This window comes from Salvelinus fontinalis, chromosome 10 (assembly GCF_029448725.1).
Source record: "Salvelinus fontinalis isolate EN_2023a chromosome 10, ASM2944872v1, whole genome shotgun sequence".
In the NCBI taxonomy this organism is placed as follows: Eukaryota; Metazoa; Chordata; class Actinopteri; order Salmoniformes; family Salmonidae; genus Salvelinus; species Salvelinus fontinalis.
In genome coordinates, this window is record NC_074674.1 from 18294776 (window position 1) to 18320668 (window position 25893).

At 41.6% G+C, this 25893-nt stretch overlaps 1 pseudogene; it reads right to left on the reverse strand.

Moving 5' to 3' along the window:
- Window positions 1-25893, reverse strand: part of LOC129863734 (tetratricopeptide repeat protein 33-like) — a 52998-nt pseudogene that overhangs the window by 24649 nt on the left and 2456 nt on the right.

Consider the following 25893-nt stretch of genomic DNA (forward strand, 5'->3'; position numbering starts at 1 on the left):
AATAAATGCATTATATCACTAGCCAGGGCCGGCCCTAGCCTTTAGAGGGCCCTAAACGAGACTTGGTTGATGGTCTCCCCCACCTTGCGGGCCACAGTGGCTTGGGGGTCTGCCTACAAACATCCATACCCCACATGCAGTCAGAGCCAACCCGAGTCTTCTGGGGGACCCTAAGTACAAATGTGTTGGATTTTGTCCTCCCCCCCACAAACAGTAGAGAGATGTTTTAGACTTCATTTTCCTTCTATATTTTGCCATGGGACATAGTTAAAATAAGGCAGTTTTAAAGCAAGTTTTGCCGCAATTCTACACATTTTGCCATGGGTGGAGAGAAGATTTAGAAACTTCATAAGAAATGTCATGAAATACATTTAAAAAATGCCATGAGGCATAGAGAAAGAAGGTGCAATTTGCCTTGGGGTGGATTTCTTTTTACTGTTTGAAAGCTAATCTCATGCAATTCTACTAATTCCCTGCAATTCTACACATTTTGCCATGACCATGTTAATATGATATCTGAGTGAGAGTAACTAACAACCAAATGTCTAAATTTCACCTTGTGTATTGTTCTATTTTAACTCTCAACAGTAAGTTCAAACCCCGACTGATTTACAAAAATAATTAAAATTGATTTACAGGCCAACATCTCCTGCCCATCCCTGCAATCTGGCAATATGTCGACTACTTTGTCTATACCAAGCTTACAGAAGACCAAGGACTACCAGGAAAAGAACAAACAAAGCACTATGTGTACTAGATTACACATTGGGTTTCTAAAAGATAAACTTTAAATTGCGATGTGGTCTCCCGATTAAATGGGCGGATGGTAAAGTTGATGTGCTTGGTGCACATATCTCGGAAAAGTTTAGCAATCTTCCAACTACTAACTTTGATAGAAAAATGTGCAAAATAAATATGATCTTGAAACCGTGGAGACGGAAACACCTGTCCATCTAAGGGAAAATGAACCTGATTAAGTCTCTAGTGATATCGCAGTTTACATATTTATTCATGGCTCTACTGACTACAGGAAAATCCTTTCTCAAATAATGTGAGAAAAAAACCTTAGGAATGCCAAACCAGATAAAGTTCAATGGGATATTTATACAATGAACATGCCTTGAGGGTTAAAACATTAAAGGGATACTTTGGGATTTTGGCAGAGGCCCTTTAACTACCATGTCAGCAGATACCCATAGACTTCCAGTCATTGCGCTAACGCCAGTTAGGATTGGCTTGCTAAATTACCTCTAACTTCCTTCATGCTAGACAGAGACATAAAAAATGTTATCCACAAGTTCATCTGACGCTGGGGAAGAAGTTAAATGGCCTCATTGCAAAAATCCCAAAGTATCCCTTTAAAGGATAGAAAACATTCATTATTAATCACCAATATAACAACATGGTATCATCAAAGATTTAGTTGTATTCACGCTAGTTGTATTCACGATCTGGTTATCTATAGGTACAAACGGTTATGTATTTGGGTTATTACAACGCACCAATTCTCAACGTCATATGGAGGATCTACTCTGTGCTACAGAGTTCATATGCTAGCTCAAGCTGGCTAACGTTAGCCACTAGCCATGCTCGCATGTAATTACATTCCAGACCAAGTGTTGGCTGTGGTGAGCTACAACGATCCAATCACAGGAATTGTGATGTAAACAAGAACCAGATCTGGCTCGTGCGCCATGCAGCATGCTCTTCACGGACATTGTGGCTGTGTTATTTAGTGGGAATCTGTTAGCACGGCAGGCTCTGGTGCCTTCTTCCCATGGGCTCAAAATGAAAGAAAGTCATACCTGCTTGCTATTATTTTGTAGTACCACGTCTGTTCACCTTTTTGTTTGACAACTTCTCCTCATGTTCTCTGTGAAGTAGGCTACTGGTGTTTTGTAACTTTTTCCGCCTTGCCTTAGTGCTTGTGCGTTAGCGGAAGGACAACTGGACTCTATCCATTTGGGATTTCTCTGACTCTCCATCTGCCAGTGAAGCACCTGCCTCCCCCTGGCTTTGGTTGCCAACTTAGTCTGCATGCTTTTAAAAGTTTTACTATCAGATGGGCCCCAGTCATTAATCTGTAAATCTCTGCTCTCTCTTTGCTTTGATCTGTGGTTATGTTTTAGTTGTGTTGGGTTAGTTGTTTTCTAGCTGGTCCCCAATAGTTGGGCTGTAGCTTGCCAACCATAACCCTGGTGTTTGGCTAGGCTAATAGCTAGTTGGCTAAATAGCTAACGTTAGCTGGCTGGCTTGCTTGCTGGGTAAGATAACTGCAAGTAGCTAATATTCTTTAATAACTGGTTAGATGGCGTTATGTATTTCCACAACTTTGGTTTACTTTTATGTAGCTGTAAACTAGGTGATGACAGCAATTGGCTGACTCATATAGTGCTAACATAATGTTAATGTTAGCAGGCTGGTAGAGCTAAGTTGATTTGTAACAAATTCATAAAGTATTTGCTTGTAAGTTTGCTGAAAATGTAATTGTAGCAGTATTAATTAGGGCAAACAATGTAGTTCAATTTGGAGTTATTTCTGTTGGAGTTTACTTTATAGGAAATAGGCTGGCTTGCCAGGTCCTCCATATTACATCACTCCCCGGAAAAACAAATTCTGCCATGACTTCTGCATTCCGATTGGCTTATGTAATAACTTGAAAAATAGAAAAGTAAGGTGTAACTGCATTGGGACATTTTATACGTATACTAATGCAAATTCGCACTTTACATGTAGTTACATTTATGCTACCTACCGTTGAAATATTAAGGCATTAAACCTTATATCTAAATCCAAACTGTTTTTCCAGCAGGCTACTAATAGAGGCTCATCCTGTGTTTAAGAGTGGGTTTTGCGGATTAAAACGGCATATTTTCAGTGGATTGTCAAAAAAAAAAAACATTTAGAAGAAAGCTTTAACAAAACGTGGAAAACATTTGAGGGGTCTGAATACTTTCCGAATGCAGTGTATATAAAACAATTGACAATCTAAGCTACAGTATTATATAAAATACTTGCTTCAAAAAGAATCCTCAATATATGGGGCAGACTCTGCCACGAAGAAAAACAGAATCAATAGAGCATATTTTCTGACACTGTCCATCGGTCGCTCGTTTTTGGAGTCAGGTCCATGTGTGGTTGTTTTAATATCAGGGTTCAAACTGTAAACTGTACTGTTAGGGCACCTGGAAAAGCCACGATCATCAGTTAATGGAAAATATCATTACCCTCTTGGGTAAAGTATTTATTTTTAGGGAAATACTGGTAGAAATGTTACAAATAGGGAGGTTCAAGACCCTTGTAAGACATCACAGTAAAATGGAGGGATGTATTGCAAAATGAAATAGCAAAATGATATTATACTGTGAAAGGTTTGTTAACCTGTGGACATTGTCATGACGTTGCCCTCTTTGGGTACAGCGAGCACCATTCCCCTCTCTCTGTCTCCTAAAACCAGGCTGCTGTGGTCAGAGAGGTCGTAAATTCCTGGAGGAGATCATCTCCTCATGGCCACAGTATAGAGAGAGTGTGAGTTTTCATAGAGAGAACAAAGGAATTTCTTCCACCTCACAGAACTTGAGGTCCGAACAACATTTATGTTCTGGAGAAGGTATAAAAGATCGGTGAAGAATCCAGCTACAAACTGGTCTGTTTGGTACAATTTTGTGAAACTCATGGGAGACAATACGGCCACATTACCATAACGCTGTTTATACAATAGCCTCAGATATGAGGCTTACATCTAATTGTTGTATAAGATGAATGAGTGAGGATGACACTGTTTGTGAAATTGTGTAATGTGATTTTGGACTGTTTCATGAAGGAAACTCCAATTCCCTTTGGAGTTTAACTAAATCATAGGACCGCCCATGAGCACAGTTATGGTCTTGCGTCCTGGGACAGGCCCTTTTCTGCTGTTCCAAATAAAACCCCCACCCGGGTTTTCTATCACCAGACCAGCTTACCTCGATAACGAGAGGTCCAAGGTTTGAAAGGAGACCAGCTTACCTCGAAAACGAGAGGGCCAAGGTTTGAGAGGAGACCATAAACCTAAGGTTTGAGTAGATAGCGGAATATTTTAACGCTACCACATGGTTAAACTCTTAGACTATCGATACCGACAGAATAAGAACAAGTCTTTGATATTAATTACTAGTCTACAGCTAGGAATTCGGTATCACTGAATGCGAAGACCGACAACCGCCGAAACATCTATTCTATAACGACATGAATGAATGTCACTCTGAACTATCCATTCTAACCACAGCAGACAGAGAGCGAGAGAGCGGACAAACTCTCCAACAGAAAACAACTTTTCAACAGAGATCCCGACGACACACTGAGCGTAAATATATATATATATATATTGATTGCAATTGTTCCCGAATGAGTGAGCGTTCATGTGCAAAGAATTAGCAACTCTGTAGTGACTTCTCAGCTGACCCCTACTCTCCTTTTGTCTAACAAGCCGCCATGCCGTTTTAGCCCACTAGGGCACACCCGCTATAATTTCTTTGTAACCATCTACTTTGTTTGTTTGTGTTATGCATTTCTGTGAATTACTTAGTTAGTAAATAAATGATTTTAAGACAATTGATGTATGGATGACTCAGTGAAGACTGGGTTTGTGCAGATAACCAACAATTTACGACGTTTGGAATGAGACTAACGTGAGGTAAATCATAATTCATTAATTCGAAGACTAATTGAGCAGATATTAAAATAATCTGAAAGTTATATTAGGAAAATTATAACTTTGTAATCTGAATATGTTCCTTAGTGCCCTGACTTCCTAGTTAATTACAGTTACATGATTAATCATTTTAATCACGTAATAATAATTACAGAGAGTTATTTGATAAATAAGTCTTCAGATTTGAATGATGCCAAAGACACGACAACATCGAAGGATTGGAATTAAGATAAGAATGAATGCTGGTTTGGCCGCTGTGGGTGAAAATCCAGCACTTGCAGAAAGGGGAAAATAGGAATATGTATAATTATTTAACTACATATACTGTACATGTGAGCGAAAATAGCAATAGAAGTATTTCCTCCAATCAGGGGAGGGGGCGTAGTGCTGATTTGTATTTATACAAAGGGGATTAGAAATTATGCAAACAATTAAATTGACCGAACCCAAAATATATCTGAAATATAAAAAATATACAAAAAATTAAATAAAGGCCACAAAGAATAGAACCACCCCTCAGTTTTTGTTGTGCTGATCTCTCCATGTGCCTCACCGGTTTGATACCCCACTAGTGTGAACAGGCTGAGCTATATTGAGTTTCAGAGTTGTGGACTCGGGTCACACATTTGATGATTTGAGAATGGAAAATAAAGCTACTTCAAAATTGACTTGGAGCCTCAAAACTCAGGGCTCAACTTTGATTTGAGACTGATGACTTGAAATGATCTTGCCATGTTGTGTCACTCATTTTGTGGCACAGAGTTTATGTGGATTATGCAACACGCAGCCAGAGACCGTAGCCGCAGCATCGCCCTTGTAAAAAATAAAAACTGCAACAGATTGTTTCGCTACACAAACTCAGCACTCTAATTGGAACAGCAAACTGTCAATAAACACAGGTCGGGTGAGCTAGTGTAACGGATGTGAAATGGCTAGCTAGTTAATTGGGTACGCGCTAGTAGCATTTCAATCAGTTACGTCACTTGCTCTGAGACTTAAGTAGGGTTGCCCCTTGCTCTAAAAGGGCGTGGCTTTTGTGGAGCGATGGGTAACGATGCTTCGTGGGCGACTGTTGTTGATGTGTGCAGAGGGTCCCTGGTTCGCGCCCGTGTCGGGGCGAGGGGACGACGTAAAGTTATACTGTTACACTAGCGAGCATATTTATGATTTGCTGTAGACGTATAGGATCAGGTGCAGCGCAAACAAAAGCTGTAGGGAGAGAGGATTGGCTGAAATAAATATGCAGCTCCAAAAATGTTTGATGCTCATGAATATTAACTGTTTACTTCGCAAGCTCACCAGCAATGGGGCAACAATTACTAGCATAGGCCTACTGGTCTTTGGTATGTTACACTTGCTTGACATAGATCATTTACTTATGAAGCTTGCACTTAGAATTTGTTGTTAAAATGAATATTTACTGTGGCGAAGACGCACCATAGGCGCTGCTCTCCAAACACCCGCCAGTGGAGTGTTTTTTTTCTCTTGTTGAAACCTTTGCTGGTGCTTTCACACATTTAAATGCATAGGCCCTATGTGGTAAATCTATATTACATCTAATACTACAATAATTACTAGCGTTTCATCATTCAATCCCTGTACCGTTTATTGCAACATGTAGACATCGGTTTCATGTTTGACAGGTTTACGATACAGTTTCAATTTATAGCCAACTATTTCTTACCCCTGCCCTGAGTAGACGCGATGTTTATAGATCACGTGACCGTTCGCAATACTCTTGGGTAGAAGTTCTGTTTGTTATTCAAGGTATTTTTTCCTTTGTTCATATTTCACGGTTTATGTCAGTTCAATGTGTCTGTGTCCTACGTCTATGTCATTTTTGTTGTGCGCATAGAAATACTGTGTCCTGCGCTCCGGGCTTTGGAGTCAGAAGAACGTTGAATAAGATAAAACGATAGTTCCATGTATGCATGGTGTTGAAATATAATTAATAATAATCATTAAGTCTGATTAAGACGAATGTACCAATGTAACAATGGATGTGGAAATTGCCTTTTACATTGTAGAACCAGTTTATTGGTTATTTCCAATTGGGTAATTGCATGGTCCTGGGGGGCAAATGCTTATATTATGTAGGCCTACCAGTTTGAGCTCCTGTAAGACGGATTCAATTTGGTTTCTCAGGGGGACAGTATACAGTCTGGCCCTCTACCGGTTTCCGTTCAGATTTCTTTTGTGCTATTGAGCCTGATACAGAGGCTATTTCTTTGGGGCTATTGCCCGTGTATATGTGGTAAATCTACTTGGTGTATTTTGCATGATATGGCACTTTCACCATTGGATCACCAAGACCTGTAAATACATCTACAGTCTGAGCATGTCAACCTGCCTTGCCTTCAGCTGATTTCATGCCCTTACCACAGCTACAAGGTCCTTGTTTTACAGGTACATAGGCTAAAAAAAATGTTGTAGACAAAATAATGAAGAGGTGTCTGGTAGCCTCAATAAAAAGACAAATATTTGTAGTTGAAAAAGTTGTTGCATGTATAGATTATATATATATTTTTTAACTTAACTTGTGACTCGATTCGACTTGCTCTTAGAATGCACGACTTGGACTTGACTCTAGTCTTGGCCCATTCTACTTGGGGCTCGACTTGAGACTCAGACCTAGTGACTTGAGACTTGCTTGTGACTTGAATAATAGTGACTTGGTCCGACCTCTGAGCTGTGACAAACAGCATAACATCCGACTCATTGTTGTGTTAAAGTGTTTAGATGCGGATGGGCTGCAACATCATGAGAAGCATTGTTAAGCCCTTGATACAACTATGAGTTAATTTAGCTCTAGACAAGACCACATAGTCTGATGTCTGTCTGGCAGTCAGGCAGAATGACCCACTCTACAGACAGACAGACAGACAGACAGACAGACAGACAATAGACTGATGCTGTAATACAACACCAATGCCCACAGATAGCCTTCCGCTTGACTAACCTTCAATATGGAACGCAAACACACCCTCACACTGATAAAGAAAACCAATTAAAGTTTTGAAATCAGATACGCCCTGTGTGATTGTCCCTCATCTGAGGAGGATATGACATCTATTATCCTGAAGAATGTGAGCTTATTAAATGCCATATGATATCAGTGGTAATCTATGGTTCAAGAGGAGTCACTTCAGCTATGTCTATTGTCTGGTGTAGTTGATGTGACCTGTCAACTATGTGACTGACTCAGAAAGGAAATGGTTCATGGAAATTTATGGTGACTAGCATCCGCCCGTTTTCCCCACCAGTATTCAAGTCTATTCTGTATTTGACTCATAGATTTGTGTTTCTAGGTTATCTTTTGCACCTGCTTAGGAAGTACATATGAAACCAGGCCGGCAGCACCCGAGTCCCTTCTTTACTCTAGACACAGCCAGCACCATACATACCCAGAAGTAGTATACAGGACTGAAATAAACCTGGGAGGTAGCTATGACTTCACCCAGTTCACAGAAGGTCCAGTAGATGTACACACAGACTGCAGTCTGCCTGGCCTTCTTGAGGAGTAAGGACATCGGTTTGTCTGTTTGTGTCTTGTCTGAGAGCAGTAGAAGCAATTGGGTTGCTTACCAGCTTCACTCAGCATGCAACAAAAACGTTTTTTTTGTAAAAGTAAAAAAGTAACTTTGTATCTATTACGGTTTGATAATTGGTATTTGAGTGTATAATGGAAAAGCCAACCTTAATGTCTCAGTTTAAGAGCTTCAGTAGTGTTTGTGTCGTGCTGACTAAGAACACACCATAATGTCTTGTAAGGTGATAGGCTCTCCCGGTCTCACCTCAACGACCTTCTCTCACATATGTCAATATTGGCTGAAAAGTTATTCAATTAAAGTGGAACTGACAGCGTTTGAACTACTTTGCAGATATGAAACAAATATACATTGCTCAAAAAAATAAAGGGAACACTAAAATAACACATCCTAGATCTGAATGAATGAAATATTCTTATTAAATACTTTTTTCTTTACATAGTTGAATGTGCTGACGACAAAATCACACAAAAATGATCAATGGAAATCAAATTTATCAACCCATGGAGGTCTGGATTTGGAGTCACACTCAAAATTAAAGTGGAAAACCACACTACAGGCTGATCCAACTTTGATGTAATGTCCTTAAAACAAGTCAAAATGAGGCTCAGTAGTGTGTATGACCTACCTACAACGCCTGGGCATGCTTCTGATGAGGTGGCGGATGGTCTCCTGAGCGATCTCCTCCCAGACCTGGACTAAAGCATCCGCCAACTCCTGGACAGTCTGTGGTGCAACGTGGCGTTGGTGGATGGAGCGAGACATGATGTCCCAGATGTGCTCAATTGGATTCAGGTCTGGGGAACGGGCGGGCCAGTCCATAGCATCAATGCCTTCCTCTTGCAGGAACTGCTGACACACTCCAGCCACATGAGGTCTAGCATTGTCTTGCATTAGGAGGAACCCAGGGCCAACCGCACCAGCATATGGTCTCACAAGGGATCTGAGGATCTCATCTCGGTACCTAATGGCAGTCAGGCTACCTCTGGAGAGCACATGGAGGGCTGTGCGGCCCCCCAAAGAAATGCCACCCCACACCATGACTGACCCACCGCCAAACCGGTCATGCTGGAGGATGTTGCAGGCAGCAGAACGTTCTACACGGCGTCTCCAGACTCTGTCACGTGCATGTGAACCTGCTTTCATCTGTGAAGAGCACAGGGCGCCAGTGGCGAATTTGCCAATCTTGGTGTTCTCTGGCAAATGACAAACGTCCTGCACGGTGTTGGGCTGTAAGCACAACCCCCACCTGTGGACGTCGGGCCCTCATACCACCCTCATGGAGTCTTTTTCTGACCGTTTGAGCAGACACATGCACATTTGTGACCTGCTGGAGGTCATTTTGCAGGGCTCTGGCAGTGCTTCTCCTTGCACAAAGGCGGAGGTAGCGGTCCTGCTGCTGGGTTGTTGCCCTCTTACGGCCTCCTCCACGTCTCCTGATGTACTGGCCTGTCTCCTGGTAGCGTCTCCATGCTCTGGACACTACGCTGACAGACACAGCAAACCTTCTTGCCACAGCTCGCATTGATGTGCCATCCTGGATGAGCTGCACTACCTGAGCCACTTGTGTGGGTTGTAGACTCCGTCTCATGCTACCACTAGACTGAAAGCACCGCCAGCATTCAAAAGTGACCAAAACATCAGCCAAGAAGCATAGGAACTGAGAAGTGGTCTGTGGTCACCACCTGCAGAACCACTACTTTATTGGGGGTGTCTTGCTAATTGCCTATAATTTCCACCTTTTGTCTATTCCATTTGCACAACAGCATGTGAAGTTTATTGTCAATCAGTGTTGCTTCCTAAGTGGACACTTTGATTTCACAGAAGTGTGATTGACTTGGGAGTTACATTGTGTTGTTTAAGTGTTCCCTTTATTTTTTTGAGCAGTGTACAATCATAATATGAGTCAAATATCAAATTCCCAGTTTATGCTACAAAACCAACTTTGTAAGAGGTTTTAAAATAGGTTCCATTTTACGCAACATTCCATTCTAAGACATTGTTGGCAGAATAGATGGATGCAGTTCAATGCATGATTCATATAATTCAGCAATACATTTCTTGGTAGTCTAAAGAAATATTGCTATCAAGTTGTAAATCACAGCTGGCCTGGTACATTGTTTGCTGCCTCCAAAATCAGACGAATGTAACCAAGACTGAGAATGTCAATACAATCAAACTAGCAAGGGCAATGATCACAAATCAGTCATGGGAAAAAAAAGTCAGTCACTCACCCACTCCTCCAATGGCATGACATCCTCCTAGCAAGCTAAAAACACGGAGCCTAATGTTAGCTAGATAGCTAGCAAGCTAGCTAGGAGGATGTCATGCCATTGGAGGATTTGGTGAGTGACTGACTTTTTAACTTAATATCATTTTTCGGTGGCTATACACAGCTCGAGATACAGGTGTTATTTGGTTAGCTAGTAAGAAATGTGAATTATTTTGCTAGCTAGCTAGGCTGAACTTTAACGACTTATCTAGTTAGCATATCTCATTCGTTCGAAAATTTACTCTGGCTATATAACGTTACACTTCGATTTCAAAGCACTCGTCGGAGTGTGCCAGAGACACAGAAAAACTGATTAATTTACGAACGCGCAACACCCATTGCATATGACCAGTGTCAGTAAACGTAGGCGATAACAGTAAGTTAGTCACGAACGCTCTAGATAACATGCCTAACCAGCTCTGCTAGGGCAAATAAAATGGTCAGAGTGAGGTGTTCTCTCATTTGTGTCTGGAAGTAGCTAGCTAGCCATCTTTAGCCAGTTAGCTTGGGTGTTGATTGGGACAAGCTACAATTCCCCATTGTATACCAGTGCAATTTTGACGGCCAACTAGCTGAAAAAGAGGGTTTATCTGACGTTGCTTCATTAGATTTTAGCTCATCTTGCTCTGGCTAGCATTAGTAATTTATCTTGTTGTTGATGTGCATAAGATAGCCTACTTTTTCACTGTTTGATCAATAGGACTGTAAAGTTCCCAAATGTAAGAGGACTCCCATGGTATTTACATATTTGCCGAAATCCATTCAGGTGGCTTTTAGCAAATGTGTTCTAATGATCGAAAGTCGCGATGAACTTGCTAGTGCCTGTAAACTGTAATCACACTGTCCAGTTCAAAGTGAATGATGGCAGGCCCGTGTGGCAAATGGCTTATTTGCATAAAGGCCTACTGAAGCTCTGATTGGCTTTGGCACACCGGTCTCCGTAGACTCCCGGCCTGGATGAGACCGATGTTTTTATTGGGTTTTATTTACTGCAGTGTCTAATAATTGTCAAACACGTAACCTTTTTCCCACTCTATATTACTATATTATTTTCACAAATGCTTCACTATACGTAAATCCCAAACGTTCTAAGAATGTATAAAAATGACCATGTCTATGTCCTCGCACTGGGAGTGAAAATGAAGATAATTTTGATAAAATTGAATGTTGCTAAAATGCTGTTCCACTTTAATACCATAAGCATGCATCCACAAAAAGAACACAAAGCATTATCTAACATCTTTAACCATACGACTGCCCTGAGTCATTCAGGTTATGGACTAGAATGACAAACACGGACATTAACCTGCTATCCAACTACCTTAGAACACCAACTTGTTTCATCATCTGTAGAAAAGAAAGCAATAGGCTAATCAAACTAGGCCAGTTTGTGTAAATGTCATATTTGACCCGATGCAATAATGATGCATTTAGCATGTGGTAATTGAGTTAGCTATGTATATATAGGTAGGGGTAAAGTGACTAGGCAACAGAATAGATGAGACTGAGCAATAGCAGCAGTGTATGTGGTGAGTGTGAATGTGTGTGGCGTCAGTATACGTGTGTGTGGGAGTGTCAGTGTAAGTATGTGTGAGCGTGTGGGTAGAGTCCAGTGTGTGTGTGCATAGAGTCAGTGCAAGAAAGTTCGTACAAAAAAGGATCAATGCAGGTAGCCATTTGATTAGCTATTTAGCAGTCTTGTTTAGCAGTCTTATGGCTTGGGGCTAGAAGCTGTTCAGGCTCCTGTTGGTTCCAAACTTGGTGCACTGGTACCACTTGCTATGCGGCAGCAGAGAGAACAGTCTATTGCTCGGATGTCTGGAGTCTGACAATTTTTGGTCCTTCCTTTGACACTGAGTGGGTATAGAGGTTCTGGATGGTAGGGAGCTTAGACCCAGTGATGTACTGGGCTGTACGTACAACTCAGTTGCCGTACCAAGGGGTGATGCAGGCAGTCAAGATGCTCTCAATGGTGCAGCTGTCAAACTTTGAGTATCTGAGAGCCCATGCCAAATCTTTTCAGCCTTCTGAGGGGGAAGAAGCCCTCTTCACAACAGTGTGGATATGTGTGAACCATGTTTATTCCTTAGTGATATGGACACAGAGGAACTGGAAGCTCTCGAACCGCTCCACTACAGCCCCATCGATGTGGATGGGGGCATGCTCGCCCCTCCGTTTCCTGTAGTCCATGATCAGCTCCTTTGTCTTGCTGACGTTGAGGGTGAGGTTGTTGTCCTGGCAGGAATAGGTTGAAAATGTCAGTCGCCAGCTGGTCAGCACATGCTCCGAGTACACGTCCTGGTATTCAGTCTTGCCCCCGCAGCTTTGCAAATGTAAACCTGTTTAAAGGATTTTCGCACATCGGCTACGGACAGCGAGATCCACACAGTTGTCCGGAAAAGCTTGTGCTCGGTTCAGTGTTGCTTGCCTCAAAGTGAGCATAGAAGGCATTTATTTAGTTTGTCTGGTACGCTCGCGTCACTGGGCATCTCACGGCTGGGTTTCCCTTTGTAATCTGTGATTGAATGTGGCAAGGCTTGCCACATTCATCGAGCATCAGAGCCCACTCCTTGAAAGCGGCAGCTCTAGCCTTTAGCTCAGTGCGGATGTTGCCTGTAATCCATGACTTCTGGTTGGGGTATGTATGTACGGTTACTATGGATCCAACGTCGTCGATGCACTTATCAGTGAAGCCAGTGACTGATGTGGTAAACTCCATGAATCCCAGAACATATTCCAGTCTGTACTAGTGAAACAGTCCTGTAGCTTAGCATCCGCTTCATCGTACCACTTCCGTATTGAGTGCATCACTGGTACTTCCTGTTTGAGTTCTTGCATGTAAGCAGAAGGATAGAATTATGGCAGGGTTTCCCAAACTCGGTCCTCGGGACCAGAAGGGGTGCACGTTTTGGTTTTTGCCTTCGCACTACACAGCTGATTCAAATAATCAACTAATCATCAAGCTTTGATCATTTGAGGCGGTGTGGCATTTGAGGCGGTGTGTCAAGGCAAAAACCAAAATACGCACCCCTTGGGGTCAGAGGACAGAGTTTGGTTAATGCTAAATTATGATCTGATTTGCCAAAGGGAGGGCCTTGAATGTGTTTCTGTGTGTGGAGTAAAAGTGATCTAGAGCTGTGTCGCCTCTAGTTGCACTGGTGACATTGCATGAAGCCGGAAGTAAATCGTTCTACTTTAATTTTATTATCTAGGCCATCTTTCTTTATTTTCCCAGATGAGTTGATAAGGGAACATATTCTCATTTACAACAACAGTGTGGGAGACATGCAGTGGAGAGGATGGGGGTCAAATGAGCCATCGGAGGCTGTCGATGAGAATTTAGCAGTTCACACTGAAGTCAACCACCATACACTTGAGATCAATAAGTGTCAGGACCCCAGCTTGCTCAAACCTCTCATGAAGTGAAAAATAGGACACTGTTGTTCAAGATCAAAAGAGGGAGGCACAAGTGTGAAGAGAGGCGTTAAAACCTTTGCCGCAGATAAATACAGTTGTATGCATCAAGGAAACAACAACACAAACCCGTGATGTCAGAAAGTTAGAACATGATGTACACGAGTGTGAGTGAGAAATTTAGATGTGAAAGAGGAAGTTGAGCCCATAGGATAAGTATGTAGGATTTTAATCCTATAAATATTCTTCTGGCTGACGCACCGAGATGTCCCCCCCACCCACGCACCCCATATGGGAATGACAGACCAACAGATTATAATAGCCGAATAACCTCACAAAACATTGTCTGGCGTCAATAAAAACTAAAATAACTAAGAACAAGTGACAGAAATAAAACCCTCCTTGCCAAGTTTAGCCAGATAAACTGTAAAAAGGCCTACAAAACAAGTAGCTAGCTAATAAAGGGTGTTGGAGAGTAATGAACTACATGTATTTCACCTAGTAATTTAACTACATTTTGCAGCAGCTTGTTGGTAGTTTAACTAAATTCTAATCTTTGTAGTGTTTTTCAGTAGTTAATTACTTGTTGCCATGTAGTGGTGTAGATGACTACTGGAACTACACTATTTTTATGAAAATAAAATATGGGTTGAGTAGGCAATTTATTTTTCGGCATCAGATCTGCCTAATTTTCTCTTTAAACAGTGTTTGTGTTTAATAGGCTAAATTACACATTCTACTAACAAATTATTCCAGAGTGATCTGTCATTGCAATTTGCAGTCTATGACATTTCAGATGTACAGTCATGGCCAAAAGTTTTGAGAATGACACAAATATTAATTTTCTGCTGCCTCAGTTTGTATGATGGCAATTTGCAAATACTCCAGAATGTTATGAAGAGTGATCAGATGAATTGCAATTAATTGCAAAGTTCCTCTTTGCCATGCAAATTAACTGAATCCCCCAAAAACATTTCCACTGCATTTCAGCCCTGCCACAAAAGGACCAGCTGACATTATGTCAGTGATTCTCTCGATAACACAGGTGTGTGTTGACGAGGACAAGGCTGGAGATCACTCTGTCATACTGATTGAGTTCGAATAACAGACTGGAAGCTTCAAAAGGAGGGTGGTGCTTGGAATTATTGTTCTTCAGGCAGGTGTAGGCAGGTGTGAGTGCATCTGCATGCACAGTGAGGCAAAGACTTTTGGAGGATAGCCTGGTGTCAAGAAGGGCAGCAAATAAGCCACTTCTCTCCAGGAAAAACATCAGGGACAGACTGATATTCTGCAAAAGTTACAGGGATTGGACTGCTGAGGACTGGGGTAGTCATTTTCCCTGATGAATCCCCTTTCCGATTGTTTGGGGAACCTGGAAAAAAGCTTGTCCGGAGAAGACAATGTGAGTGCTACCATCAGTCCTGTGTCATGCCAACAGTAAAGCATCCTGAGACCATTCATGTGTGGGGGTTGCTTCTTAGCCAAGGGAGTGGGCTCACTCACAATTTTTCCTAAGAACACAGCCATGACTAAAGAATGGTACCAACACATCCTCTGAGAGCAACTTCTCCCAACCATCCAGGAACAGTTTGGTGACGAACAATGCCTTTTCCAGCATGATGGAGCACCTTGCCATAAGGCAAAAGTGATAACTAAGTGGCTCGGGGAACAAAACATTGATTCTTTTGGGGTCCATGGGCAGGAAACTCTCCAGACCTTAATCCCATTGAGAACTTGTGGTCAATCCTCAAGAGGCGGGTAGACAAACAAAACCCCACAAATTCTGACAAACTCCAAGCATTGATTATGCAAGAATGGGCTGCCATCAGTCAGGATGTGGCCCAGAAGGTAATTGACAGCATGCCAGGGCGGATTGCAGAGGTCTTGAAAAAGGGTCAACACTGCAAATATTGACTCTTTGCATCAACTTCATGTAATTGTCAATAAAAGCCTTTGACACTTATGAAATGCTTGTAATTATACTTCACTATTCCATAGTAACATCTGACAAAAATATCTAAAGACACTGAGGCAGCAGACTTTGTGAAAATTCATATTTGTGTCATTCTCAACTTTTGGCCACGACTGTACGTATGATAATTTATCAAAAGTCGTTTGGATGAGGTGAACTACTTTTTCAAAGTAACTTTAGTTAAGTACACTATGTTTATCTTAAGGGGAGCTTTAGTGTAGCTTAACTTTTTCCAGTGTGAAGTAACTGGTAGCTTGGCAAACTGTATTTTCAGAGTAGGTTCCCAAAAAACTGATAACGGGAAGATGCTTTATTACATCAGGGGTATCTAACCCTCAGTAATCTGCCTGGTCTATCCAGATAACAAACTTGAAAAGGCCTCAGGGGGATCTAACTCTCAGTAAAGCAGGCTGACATCAGGGTCAATGTGGTTACAGGAGGGAAACACCGCAAACGACATCCCTTCCCCAACCGGCAGGATGCAGGGTTCTGTTCATTAGGCACCAAACAGAAGAAAAGTGAGAAAAAACAGAGAAGGACTATATGGACTTACTGGTTCAATGAGAAACATGAATTCCCATTTCCATTGCAAAACGTTTTAAAATGGTTTCACGCATGCCCTAATGAACACCACCCAGCCCTAAAAACCCCAGGCCAGCCATACTGTTCCAGAGAAACAATTTCCTCAGCAGAATCTAGTTACTTCTCTGACTAACCTAATTACATTTGGTCACCACTGGCAACATGCGTCTGGTAAAGTAGGGTGAGCAACAGGATCTAATGTCTGGGGTTTGGGCATTCATTGGCTGGAAGGTCAGTTGCAAAGGTCACATACTGTACAAGGATAATGACATGAGGATATTCCATATCTAGCTAAATGTATGTGTTTATGTGAGTGTGTGTGATGCATGTTCACATCACTGCGTAGTTTGTTCCACGAGAAACTCCCACTTTTAGCTTGATAATTATATTTCAGCTGAACACATCTCGATTGATTCAACTGATTATTAGGAATATTTTCCCCTATTCAATTTTAGTGAGAGTAATGACTGAGTGAGCCAAATTGGTCTTTATTATGTCATCAAAAACAAATTAAAATGACGCGTAATTCCATGGTAACAGAATTATGCTGATTTGACAAAAACACATTTACAGGAAGAACTGTGCAGATACAAAGTTTGGTAACAGAATACAACTGACGGAGACTTTACTGTAAGTCTGTTACCAAACTTAACATCTGCACAGTTTTTACAGTAAATGTTGTTTATATTTTTTGATTTACTATTTAAAATTGTTCAAAGTAGTCATTGTGCATAGAGTTGTACGGTTTGTTAAACGACCAGTGCAGTCAAAATTCTGTTCTTTCCTCTGTCTCCCCTATATCCAAATGTGGACGCCACTGAAAACGTTTTCAGCGTAAACGTAAATGACTAAAACCAGATAAAGTATGTAGAAAAGATAAATGGAGCAACATTTTTCAATAAGATCATCTTTGAGAACAAACAATCAATCACTACTAGACACTCATGGAGAATCTGAAATTCCCAAAAATGTCATTGATTTTGTTGATAATTGATCATGTTTGAGTCACTCAGATAGCATCAGAAAAAGGCATAAGCCATGGTAAAATGGGTACAATTGCAGGGAATTAGCTTTGAAACCTCTGGCAAACTTTGCCGCCGCTGCTGAAAAACATCTTAGGGGAAACACTGCCTGTGTTTTATATCATATTGTACATCAGCTGATGAAACACACTAAAGAAATCTGTGTTATTTTCTGATAGTTGCTGGTTGAAAATACAATCTACACAGGACCATGGGTAGGTGTTTCGAATTTCCATGGTGACATCACCATGCGGTAAATGAGTTAATAGACCAATAAAGAGGGTTCCAAACCTCTCTGCCAATAACAGCTACCTTTCCCCTCCCCACTCAGACCACTTCCAGACAGTCCTAGCAAAAGTCCAGAAATGATTCGATATTGATATAAAATGGCTGCATTGGGCCTTAACTTTGAAATCAATGGTCTTTGTTTGGCATACATTATAAAGTGAAAAAAGTCTCAGCATAATACCGTTACCCTAGAATTGCCCCTCATTAAACATTTGTAATGAACAAAAACATGACGTACACATGGCTGCAGGACTACAATACAGGGCAATTATGTATGCTGTCCGTCACCAGATGTACACAAGATCACGGCGGTTGATTATAGCTCTGACTCAGCATGGCATATACCAACATCTTTTCAATTTCTTATTAAAATTCAATCAAACAACTTTGGGGAGAGCTGCATTTTATAATAGCCACATCCCACCTAAGGACAAATGTGGAACAGAGAAACAAACGATCACGCTGACATAGCGGTCAGGTAATTACTGTGTGTCTGCTTCCCAGATAGCACCCTATGGGCCCTGGTCAAAAGTAGAGCACAATATAGGGAATATGTTGCCATTTGAGACACATAACTGTCAGCTCCTTCAAGCTAAACACTTGTGGTTAGTGACAAAGAATGATTGATCATATTCATTCTACTGGTAGGGATAAAAATATTATGATGAAAGACAACAGAGAGAGAGAGAGGAGGGTTGGAGAGTTTGAATATGACTGAGTAGCTGGGCCTTGGGCAGGACTGGATTGTTGATATGAAGAGTCTTACATATATAACAGAATATTATGGATTAGGCTACTAACAACCTTCAAAAACTCATAAAATACACTGAGTGTACAAAACATTACAAACAGTTTCCTAATATTGAGTTGCACCCCCTTTTGCCCTTGTTGGGGCATGGCATCTACAAGGTGTTGAAAGTGTTCCATGGGATGATGGCCCATATTGACTCCAATGCTTCCCACAGTTGTATCAAATTGGCTGGATGTCCTTTGGGTGGTGGACCATTCTTGATACACATGGGAAACTGTTGAGCGTAAAAAAAAACAGCAGCTTTGCAGTTCTTGACACACTCAAACCGGTGCCCCTGGTACCTACTATACCTCCCGTTCAAAGAGACTTAAATCTTTGTCTTGCCCATTCACACTCTGATTGGCACAAAAACACAATCCATGTCTCAAGACTTAAAATAAATATTTAACCTGTCTCCTCTTCATCTACACTGATTGAAGTGGATTTAAGAGGAGACATCAATAAGGCCTGGTCAGTCTATCATGGCGTTCCTAATGTTTTGTACACTCAGTGTAATGAGCAGAAAGTTTTTTTTATCCCCATTTTCATTATATCCAATAGCGATCTTGTCTCATTGCTGCAACTCTCCATCGGTCTCGGGAGAGGCGAAGGTTGAGTCGTGCGTCCTCTGAAGCATGACCCCTCCAAGCCGCGCTGCTTCTTAACACTTGCTTGCTTAACTCGGAAGCCAGCTGCACCAATGTGTCGGAGGAAACACCGTTCAACTGACGACCATAGTTAGCTTGCAGGCGGCCGGCCCACCACAAGGAGCCGCTAGAGCGCAATGAGCCAAGGAAAGCCCCCTGACCAAACCCGGATGACACTGGGCCAATTGTGCACCGCCCTATAGGACTCCTGGTCACGGCCGGCTGTGACACAGCCTGGGATCAAACCCCAGGCTGTAGTGAGACCTCAACACTGTGATGCAGAGCCTTGGAGCGCTGCGCCACTCGAGAGCCATAGTTAATGGTTTATGCCTTATCAAACATCCTGGTTTCAAATAATGCATTACTAGCGTTAAATTACTTCCTTCAAGGGGTCAGAAAAGACGTCATTGCTGCTATTGACAGTAAAATCGGTCAAGTGTCCCTAGGTGGGATTAATATCCCACTCATAAACACCTGTCCCAAAGGGCAAATGGATTACAGACACAAAAGGCTCACCTCACCCATTGAAATTGGTGAGTGCATCACTGCTGGTCTTTGTAAGAAGTATGGACATGCTGAAAGAACCGAATCATCAGTTAACACACAGCTCACAAACCCAGATGTACCCCACAAGACACGCAATCAGTGTCTACTTGACAAAGCATTTGAATGTTTGAGAATAGTATTATTTATTTATTTTCTATTCCTATTTTTTTTTTTCATATCACAGTTGTGTGTCACCTTTGGAAACTCGCCTCAACTTGACCTTTGTAATCTTGTTCTTTACTCGTAGTGTACTTCGTTAAAATTTGTGTTGCTCTTCTTGTCCATCAGTGTTCTGTACTTTGTCATGTTCTATGGTTTTGTGTGGACCCCAGGAAGAATAGCTGCTGCTTCAACAGTTTACTCCAATGTTTACTTGAGTCTATTACAAATCAGCCTGACAGTACTTTAGACACACGTTTGACAGTCTTTCAAAGGAAGTATAGACTGCTGTTGCGAAAAAAATAGGAAGTAAAACTCGAGTCGTCTCATTATCTCATCTAGGAACTTTTTCCATATCATTCTTTACAGTTCAGATTCATTTGTAGCCTACATATATGATGAACATTATACTCCCCTTGAGTCATTTCATCATTTTCTGTGTTATACTTTTACTGGAATATTCCGAATGTCTGCAAATACGCTCTTTTGAGAATTGATAGGGAATAACCACAACAAATGAGAAATATAATGCACTGACTAGTACAACATCTGCCTGCCACCGAGCAGAGAAAACAGGGCTGATAATCTCCTGCTCCACGTTGGGCAGTCAACAGCAGACAGGCATAACACCATTAGCTCCAGCTCCCCCGCCGCTCATTAGAAGTGATCAAACATTGAAATGCATCAGAAAGGTATCATCATTGGTGGTTATTTTTCCCCCAGTCCAATTTAGTCTTGTCCACTCGTTTCTAATGAGTCACACGTGGCTTGTAGAGGGAAACGTAAGACATATACATGATTCTGACAGTCATATTTTTCAGTGATGGAGGTCATAATATTGTGTAGCTTAAACAGTTCAAAAGATACAGCCACATTTGTATTTATTTTGGATCCCCATTAGCTGCTGCCAAAGCAGCAGCTACTCTTCCTGGGGTCCAGCAAAATGTATTTAAAAAGTTTATACAATTTTAAAACATTACAATACATTCACAACACACTGTGTGGCCTCAGGCTCCTACTCCACCACTACCACATATCTACAGTACTAAATCCATGTGTATGTATAGTGCGTATGTTATCGTGTGTGTGTGTGCCAATGTTTGTGTTGCTTCACAGTCCCCGCTGTTCCATAAGGTGTTTTTAAAATATTTTCTAAATCTAATTTTACTGCTTGCGTCAGTTACTTGATGTGGAATAGAGTTCCATGTAGTGCTGTGCGCCTCCCATAGTCTGTTCTGGACTTGGGGACTGTGAAGAGACCTCATGTGGCATGTCTTGTGGGGTATGCATGGTTATTCGAGCTGTGTACCAGTTGGTTCTATGAACCAAGCGCAATTTATTTTCTCCAGAGTTTCTCTCGCGACCCCATTTTCAAATCAGGTTGACCCCACGTTTGGGAAATGCTGCACTACAAAGTAGCCTAGCTGATACAGAGCCTTCCCAATTCAATGGCTCCCTCTTCTGGCCACATTTGACAACGCAATCCTAAAGGACCATAGATATCACCTGGATTAATCTGGTCAGCCTATAGCCCTAATCGGATAGGGTCGGCAAACTCCAAGGTCCTCTGATAATACTTATCCCATGCGAATAGTCATCCCTGTGTTTTGAGGGATATTACAGCGTTTCACAGGTGCTGCACCCAGTTTGGGTAAGGACATGGGAACAAATAGATGCTTAAAACAAAGTGCTATGCACGTAGCCTACAGATGAAGTATCCGTTTTGTCATGTCAACTTTCCTCGTGCCATACTTCTCTTTTGAAAGATGAAGTGGATGATATTGTGCCAATTATTTGATGAATTTCCAAATCCGTCAGGTAATTAGATGTCTGCATAGGTTACCGTTCATGGTTCTTATTGATATACACTATTATTTTGACTTTCTCTAAACTGAAGTCAATATCAGCCTATCCTTAGACATTTGAATTATCTTCACGCCTAGAAGAGCCTCCAGGCTTCCGTCATAACATTTTTATTACAGGGGCAGTTTGGTAAAACTAATCCCGTCCGAATCGTCCACTGGAAAAGCGGACATGCTGGGGTAATAATTGCATAACCACGTTCTATTGTAAAGTGGCTGTTCCACTGGATGTCATAAGGTGAATGCACCAATTTGTAAGTCGCTCTGGATAAGAGCGTCTGCTAAATGACTTAAATGTAAATGTTCTATAGTAATACTAGTACCGTGAGAATAGGGCTTTAGTCATGGAAAGAGCAGGTGTTCCTATTGTTTTGTACACCCACTGTATATTTTATATTGTATTAGAATTGATTACTTCCAGAATCTACTTCCAGAAGTCCAGCATTGATTATTTCCAGAAGCTGCTGCTCTCTGTTAATTCTGAGTAAAATCCTGTCATGTAAACAGAAGGCAGGGGGAACAAATTTTACTGAAATAAATAATAAACGCAACATGCAACAATTAACGATTTTACTGAGGTACAGTTCATATAAGGATATCAATCAATTGAAATGAATTCATTAGGCTCTAATCTATGGATTTCACATGAATGGGCAGGGGCGCAGCCATGCGGAGCCAGGCCCAGCCAATCAGAAATATTTTTTCCCCCACAAAAGTGTTTTATTAGAGACAGAAATGCTCCTCAGTTTCATCACCTGTCCGGGTGACTGGTCTTAGACGATCCCTGGCGCATGTAAGTGCTATAAAAACAAAACAAACAACAAAATAAGTATGGAGATTTGTGTTGATGCTAGAATTAATCAAGGCCTTTAAACACTTGTTGGACAATAATTGTAAAAATGAAATGCCTTTTATGGTGTCTGATGGAGTTACATAAGTCCAGAAAGTAGCATTTTATGAGAAAAAATATGTATAATTAGGAGGTTGTTCATTTATGGTGTGACAGCTGATACTTTGGTCTATCAAAATATACAGCACCAGTCAAAAGTTTGGACACCTACTCATTCAAGGGTTTGTCTTTATTTTTACTATTTTCTACATTGTAGAATAATAGTGTAGACATCAAAACTATGAAATAACACATTTCGAATCATGTAGTAACCAGAAAAAGTGTTAAACATATCAAATTATATTTTACATTTGAGATTCTTCAAAGTAGCCACCCTTTGCCTTGATGACAGCTTTGCACACTCTTGGCATTCTCTCAACCAGCTTCAGGAGGTAGTCAACATACATGCATTTCAACTAACAGGTGTGCCTTATTAAAAGATAATTTGTGGAATTTCTTTCCTTCTTAATGCATTTGAAACAATCAGTTGTGTTGCGACAAGGTAGGGGTGGTATACGGAAGATAGCCCTATTTGGTAAAAGACCAAGTCCATATTATGACAAGATCAGCTCAAATAAGCAAAGAGAAAGGACAGTCCATTTTATAAATTTTTTTAACATTTATTTCACCTTTATTTAACCAGGTAGGCCAGTTGAGAACAAGTTCTTATTTACAATTGCGACCTGGCCAAGATAAAGCAAAGCAGTGCGACAAAACAACAGAGTTACACATGGGATAAACAAACGTAGTCAATAACACAATAGAAAAATCTGTATACAGTGTGTGCAAATGAAGTAATGAAGGTAAGGAAATAAATAGGCCATAGTGGCAAAGTAATTACAATTTAGCAATTAACACTGGAGTGATAGATGTGCAGATGAGGATGTGCAAGTAGCAATATGGTGTGCAAAAGAGCAGAAAAACAAATATGGGGATGAGGTAGGTAGTTGGTTGGATGGGCTATTTACAGATGGGCTGTGTACAGCTGCAGCAATCGGTAAGCTGCTCTGACAGCTGATGCTTAAAGTTAGTGAGGGAGATATAAGTCTCCAACTTCAATGATATTTGCAATTCGTTCCAGTCATTGGCAGCAGAGAACTGGAAGGAAAGGCGGCCAAAGGAGGTGTTGGCTTTGGAGATGACCAGTGAAATATACCTGCTGGAGCACGGGATACGGGTGGGTGTTACTATGGTGACCAGTCAGCTGAGATAAAGCGGAGCTTTAACTAGCAAAGACTTATAGATGTCCTTGGAGCCAGTGGGTTTGGCGATGAATATGTAGCGAGAACCAGCCAACGAGAGCATACAGGTCGCAGTGGTGGGTAGGAAATTGGGCTTTAGTGACAAAATGGATGGCGCTGTGATAGACTACATCCAATTTGCTGAGTAGTGTGTTGGGAGGCTATTTTATAAATGACATCGCCAAAGTCAAGGATCGGTAGGATAGTCAGTTTTACGAGGGTATGTTTGGCAGCATGAGTGAAGGAGACTTTGTTGCGAAATAGGAAGCCGATTCTAGATTTAATTTTGGATTGGAGATGCTTAATATGAGTCTGGAAGGACAGTTTACAGCCTAGCCAGACACCTAGATATTTATAGTTGCCCACATAGTCTAAGTCCGAACCGTCCAGAGTAGTGATGCTAGTCGGGCGGGCGGGTGTGGCAGCGATCGATTGAAGAGCATGCATTTTTTTTACTAGCATTTAAGAGCAGTTGGAGGCCACAGAAAGAGTGTTGTATGGCATTGAACCCATAACTTTAAGACATGGTCAGTCAATCCTGAAAATGTCAAACTTTGAAAGTTTCTTCAAGTGCAGTCGCAAAAACCATCATGCGCTATGATGAAACTGGCTCTCATGAGGACTGCCAGAGTTAACTCTGCTGCAGAGGATACAATGATCTGAGGTTACCAGCCTCAGAAATTGCAGCCCAAATAAATTCTTCACAGAGTTCAAGTAACAGACACATCTCAACATCAACTGTTCAGAGAAGACTGTGTGAATCAGGCCTTCATGGCCGAATTGCTGTAAAGAAACCACTACTAAAGGACACCAATAAGAAGAAGAGACTTGCTTGGGCCAAGAAACACAAGCAATGGACAATAGAGCAGTGGAAATCTGTCCTTTGGTCTGATGAGTTCAAATTTGAGATTTTTGGTTCCAACCACCGTGTCTGTGTGAGACACAGAGACGAGTGTGAGACGAGTAGGTGAACAGATAATCTCTGCATGTGTGGTTCCCACCGTGAAGCATGTGGGAGGTGGTGTGATGGTGCTTTGCTGGTGGCACTGTCTGTGATTTATTTAGAATTCAAGGCACACTTAACCAGAATGGCTACCAAAGAATTTTGCAGCGATACACCATCACATCATTTGTTTTTCAACAGGACAATGACCCAACACACCTCCAGACTGTGTAAGGGCTATTTGACCAATAAGGAGAGTGATGGAGTGCTGCATCAGATGACTTGGCCTCCACAATCACCCGACCTCAACCCAATTGAGATGGTTTGGGATGAGTAGGACCGCAGAATGAAAGAAATGCAGCCAACAAGTGCTCAGCATATGTGGGAACTCTTTCAAGATGGTTGGAAAAGCATTCCAGCTGAAGCTGGTTGAGAGAATGCCAAGAGTGTGCAAAGCTGTCATCAAGGCAGCTGACTACAATAAAATGGTGGAAGCCCTGTGTTGCTGCCCATGCTAATCCAGCCTTTTGGCCACTAGAGGCCTGTATCATTCTCTATGGGCATGGGCCCTTAAACCCTCAAAGTTATGAAGCTGCACAATTGAGAGCATCTTGACTGGCTACATCACTGCTTGGTATGTCAACTGCACCACCTTCGATCGCATGCTTCTACAGAGGATGGTGCGGACAGCCTAGTACATCACTACATCACAGCCTACTACATCGCTTCTTCTCCATCTAGCGCAGGGCTCTACAACCCTGTTCCTGGAGAACTACAGTCCTGTAGGTTTTCACTTTAATAACCCTAATCAAGCTCACCTGACTCTAATAATTACCTGGTTGATAAGCTAAATCAGGTTAGTTACAACTGGGGTTGGAGCGAAAACCTACAGGAGGGTAGCTCTCCAGGAACAGGGTTGGAGAACCCTGATCTAGTGGATACAAAAAGCAGAGGCCCTGTAAAATGGGCTCAGTGCTGCCACCAATGGTTGGGAAAAAACCCTTATTGGCTTCAAGCAGTACATT